Raw genomic sequence first — 6000 nt, forward strand, 5'->3', positions numbered from 1 at the left:
GTGTTACAAACTAAGCCCATGCATTTCTATGGAGGATTTTTTGAGTGCTATGTCTTCTGATTAGAAAGTCTCTGGTAAAGCAGAAAATGTGTTTAAGAGTTTTGGAGACTTGAGAAGAGGATTTGCTCTATGTGTAACAGTTTAAATAATTGTGCTTTGCATGTCATTTTAGTGTGTTAGCAATTGGAAAAAAACTGTAACATCATTCACTGGGTACCCCTTTAACATCATTCAATGGTACCCCTTTAACATCATTCACTGGGTACCCTTTAACATCATTTTTCAATATTGAAAAATTAAACTGAAGGTGTCCCCATAACATTGGGAATTGGTGCCAAGGTGTAAATACCCATTCTTACATTGTGTTGCTTTAAGAATGCCATTATCTCTCTCTAAACCTTCTCCTGACCCTGACATGACACACTCTCCTCTGCTGAACTGACCTTATGCTAATGGCCTTGTGTCACTCTCCCTTTTCTCTGACAGGCCAATCGTTAGATGTCAAGAGGTCACGAGAGGTCAGCCCTGTGCCACCGAGATCCATGGCACGTTCGAGAGCGCCCATGCACATGAGGCGCCATGCATGAGCATTGCAGTAATTGTTTAGGGGCAGTGGTCAGTCTTTGGGAGAAGTTGGAAAACCTGATGTTTGTGAACGCAGCCCCACCTCTGTCGCTCTGCACTGGCTCTCATCTCAGGAAACAGCCGCTGTGCCAACCTTCCTCCATCACCGCCTTCTTCACTTACCTCATGCTATCCAACTACAGGGTCACGTTCTTTTCTCTTTTCTAGAGATCAACTGGATGTATGAGAAAAAGATCTCAGAAACAGAAAATATTCATCCGCCAATGGCTGTGTGGAATAAAATCTTGCCTCCTAAGATTCGCATTTGGTGGTGGCAAGGAACCGATGCATGTCCGAATCAAATGTTTGTATAAAATTCTGTCTTCTAAGATACTGTACCGAATTTTGAAGGCAATGGACATATCCTTCATGCTGCCTTCAATCAAAGATTCTTGAGAATGTCTCATTGAATGACAACGAACATGGGGAAAAAATGAGTTCATGATCAAAATAGTACCGTAATTTCCCAACTATTAGCCACGGTTTATACATTGATTTTGCTAAATTTCTTTAGCTATGAGGTTAATTCATGAGGACAGTTAATATGGTATTTATTTGTTTTGTTTTTTTACTTGCTTAAATCACTGTTCTGCGGTTTATACACAATGCGGCTAATACACAGGAAATTACTGTATCTATAACGGAGAATTATGTTGCAAATGAGAAGTGCTTCATTTACATTGTGTGCATCACTATCAACCATGCCATCAGCTTGTGCTTGGCAGGCACGACAGGAATAGGTGAATACATTTAGACCATGCTTGCTCATTTGCTGGCCTACGACTGAACCAATTGGTTTTGAAACCAATTTCCATTGTTTCCTCGCTGAGTGAATTAGCTAATTACAAGTATTCAAAAAATCTACACCTGGTGGGTCTGTCTACTGTGAAATGAAATACTGTTTTACAAGTTCCCTATGAGTCTTTGCTCTGAAGGGTTTTGTAATGCTAGACCTCTATCTCTGGTGTCATCTTGTGTCATCACATGTCTGTATTACAGAGTGTACCAATATAATGCCGGTGAATTTAATGCATGCCATCCAACTATGTAATTAATGCCAGTCAGTAGAACAAACATGAACTTTCCCTGTGTTTGTTGTTTGTTTGTGTGTTTGTTTGTGTAAACAATGTAGTGTTAATTTACATACCCTTTACACACCAGCTGATTGACAGGCAGTAATAATTAATAATTCAGAACGTTTCCCACAGCAAGTGTGCCTCCCTCCTTTGTCTTCCCTCAAAATAAATCTCTCCCCTGTCCTCCACCCTCCTCCTCCTCCTCCTCCTCTTTCTCCCGCTGTCGAGCCCTGCTGTACCACAGGCCGACGATGTCAATTGCCTGAGCTCCCGATCACTTTACTCACTCGCCCTTTTGGCCCCCGTGAGCGAGCGTTCCCCTGTGCTGGCTGCCCTGATGCACGCCAACCTGTCCATTTTAAAACTAGCGCGGAGTCAGTTTCCTATGGAGGTGCTCCTTTTGCATTCTGAGGGCGGGTCATCTTTCCCTCTCTTTCTCTCCCTCTCCCCCTCTCTCTCTCTCCCTCTCTGTCTCTGACTGTTTGGCCTATGCTCCCTTCATCGTCCATCACACGATGCCTGTGCGGTATGCGCATTGGTGAGCTTTCCCTCGCTCATTAGGCGGGCGTGGGGTGAAGCGGGTCTGATTGGGTTACCCGCACGGCACGCACCGTGGGTGATTAGGCTCAAAGCCTCTGAGACAGGAAAACAAAAGGCCCGGGTGTTTCATTCACATGTGAAACTGTGCTCAGCGTCATTCAACTCCCCGCTAAAGTATTCATTAAGGGAACCAATGCCAAAGGGGCCTCTGCTACAACTTGTGTGTGTGTGTGTGTGTGTGTGTGTGTGTGTGTGTGTGTGTGTGTGTGTGTGTGTGTGTGTGTGTGTGTGTGTGTGTGTGTGTGTGTGTGTGTGTGTGTGTGTGTGTGTGTGTGTGTGTGTGTGTGTGTGTGAGTGTGTGTGTGTGAGAAAGAGAGAGAGAGAGAGAGAGTGAGTGTGTGTGTTTGTGCGTGTCTGTGTGTGTGTGTGTGTGTGTGTGTGTGTGTGTGTGTATGTGTGTGTGTGTGTGGGCGGGGGGGGGGGGGGGGGGGGGTGTATGTGTGCGTGTGTGTGTGTGTGAGCACTGAAGGGATATCTGTGAAATGGATTCATCCTCTTGAGTGAAGAAGAGGACAGTGGTGGGGCCGAAACAGAAGGAGGAGAGGAGAAAAGTAAAATGATGCAACACCACGGCAGGCAGAGAGACTCTTCAGATGAACCAGAGAGTTTTGGCAGTGGTCAGGCAACAGGACTGGGTTTCCTGGGTTTCCTTGTGACAACAGACACAAGGTGAGTGAAGAAGAGTTGTGGAGGCAGAGAGTGAGAGGAGAAGGAGAAAACAAAACAAAAGTGAGACTGTGAAGGAGTGGACACATTGCCACACTCAGGAGACAGGGTGAGTTCTCTTTCATCAGGCTTTGCATAATACTCTGCTGTGAAAAATACTGTATCTGCATTTCATACGCGAGCATATATATATCTACGTGACTGTGCCCCTGAGAAGATGTCCATAATGTACTAATTTATTTATAGAGATAAATAATATTACCATTGCCATTGCTATTGCAAGAGTTACACCTCATGGGGTGAAGAATGGGTTTCAAAGATCTAATGCGTCGGAGCTAAACTGATGCACATTCATTTAATTACAAGTATGTATATAGTTCCATCAATCATGCATGTCAACCTCTTTTTCACAAACTGTTTGCCAAAGGAGGATCAGTGCTCAGAGAAAACCAGTTTGTTTACTCTTCAATAATAGCCTAACCTTAAATACCACATCCCACCTGTGTTACATTATACACTGAAAGAACTTTTTCTTTCACTGTATAATGTTGCTGGAGGCTCTACATTTACTGGTAGATGCTTGTTTGAAAATGAAAATGTTACATATACGTCAAGTATGGCTTGAAACACAGATCTAGTTCCTGCATTTTGTACTCAGCAGCTGGAGATGACTTATTTTGTTTTAGCTAAATCAATAAGGTTTAATGATTCTGTGAAATAGCCAATAGGCCTACTGTACGGATGTATGAAAGAGATGTTGTATCGCTTTCTTTTGTGTTGTGTTTGTTTTGTTTTTGTGTTGTATGGGAGCAATACTCATCAGGCTTATCCTGTCTGTCTGTCTGTCTGCTTCCTCTCTCTTCAGGAGGCCATTTGGACTGGAACATCATGAGGTCAGTGTACAGCACAGTGCCTTCACTAGCGCCACCCTCCCTCCACTATGATGACTGAGTCGAGGAGCACCTGGAGAGTCGACTCTTGCTGGTCCTAGTGCTGATGTCAGCATGGCAGTCTAGCCCATGTAAAGCCTCCGCTCCCGGCCTCTCAGCCGAGATTGTATTTCCCACACAAAGGTTGAGCTGCGTCTTGTGAGATGGTCCTCTGTCTTCCTCCCGTGTGTGACAGTCCCTAGAAAAGCCCAGATGGACCAGCCACCGCCCCCGCCGCTTCTGACCAGCTTGGAGGTCGACGTGGACCTCGGCTTCGCACTCTTCTTCCTCCTCCTGCTCTGTGTGTTCCTGTTGGCCACCATAGTGCGCTGTGCCCAGACCGTGGTTGATCCCTATGGTGCCATTTCTACCTCCACTTACCAGGAAGAGCAAATCACCTGACCAGTTGGCTACTTGGAACTGTTGACTTGACTTGTAGTCATTGGTTAGTCATGCCATGTGTGGTGGGGGATGAGTTCCCTCTGAACTCAAACCAAGTTAAACACAGAACACCAGTTGTCCATGCTTTTGTTTTCTCAGGACTGTTTGTTTGAGGTCAAATTCCATAGGCAAGAAAGGAGAGCAATTACATCCACTACGAAAGGTGATGTACTCAAATTTACATCAAATTCCCCTGAAAGCATAACAAAACCACTTATTAAGTGGTCTTTAATTTGTAAAACAGGCCTTTTTATTAATTTGTAAAACAATGCCATTTTAAGGTGTGACCCCTTAATCTACATGTAAGGTGTCAAGTCAGGGGTTCCCTTTATTTGTTGTGATTAATTAAGGACACTTAATCTTAATTTTATTTTAAGGTGTTAATTCAGGGATTCCTTGATTAAGCGGGGAAATTAAGGGGAAATCGAAAGAAAGAGGTAAATTCAGTAATCTTCAGTAATTCTCCTTAAAGGTGTAGGTTTTTGAACATTCTAAGTTCCGCAACAATTGAAGGTTCTAAAATTCTATGTTGAATTCAATGAACCCAGATATTCTTTAGAATGTTAATTTCCCAACATTCCCGTCACACCAGTGTGACGGTACTCCTTTAAGGGTTAATCAACCTTAATCTATGCATTTTACTTAAACCCTACTTAATTATAGAAGGGGTTTAAGGTCAAAACTAAGGCATTTATAAGGGGTGACATCAAGGGGTTTTGTTTCGTAGTGATCCCTGTGACGAAATGCTTTAATGGACAGTAATCTCACTGGACTTGCGTAAACCTGGATATGTCAGAAGTGCTGTTAGATTATGAGGTGTAATACAGAGTTATGGACACAGGACTTGTTCAGTCATGAACTTCCTCTCAGGTACACAATGCTCCAAAAATGTCCCATTTGTTACAATAAAATAAACATCTTCAAAATAGTGATTCTCATTGCTCTGTGAGTGAGTTTCCTGTCATTCTTATAAAATTCATCAATGTCTGCTATTTTGAAATAGTAATCAATACCTATTTTTGTGCACCATTTAATAGGCTAGGCCAGTGTTTTTCAACCACTGTGCCGGGGCACACTAGTGTGCCGTGAGAGATCATCAGGTGTGCCGCAGAAAATTACCCAAATGTCACTCACTGGTCCAGAAAAGCAACTGTTGCATCAAAGAATTTATAACCACATGCTCTCATTGATTGTATGATTGCACTATTTGTGGTATGCAGGCATTGAACAACGGGGGCCCCATATCCAGTATTCACAGAATCATCACATATCCAGTTCATAACAACAATTAAATTAGATATAGTCACCTACAAATGAAACAGAGTGTGCTTGTTTTATTGAGCAGGTCTTGTATAGAAGCCATAATAAGGCCATATCTGTGTATTATTTGAAATTTTAGGCTATGGTAGGCCTATGTTTATTTTTTCTTCACACAGGATGTTAGTGTGCCGTGGGACATTTTAAGTGTCAAAAGTGTGCCGTGGCACAAAAAAGGTTGAAAAACACTGGGCTAGGATACACACTTTAAAGATCTGCTCAGACTAGACAAGACATACGATACAGAGTAGTCTCGCTAGGTGGCGCTATAATCTTTACATCCTCCTGGCTATGTGCTTCTAGAAGGCGGCTCACTCGCTCGCTTGCTGGAGAAAAGCCACGAGAGA

This window comes from Alosa pseudoharengus, unplaced genomic scaffold (genome assembly GCF_046254945.1).
Source record: "Alosa pseudoharengus isolate Yale_2024_CS ecotype anadromous, Long Island Sound unplaced genomic scaffold, YU_APseudo_1.1 YU_APseudo_1.1_scf_23, whole genome shotgun sequence".
NCBI lineage: Eukaryota > Metazoa > Chordata > Actinopteri > Clupeiformes > Clupeidae > Alosa > Alosa pseudoharengus.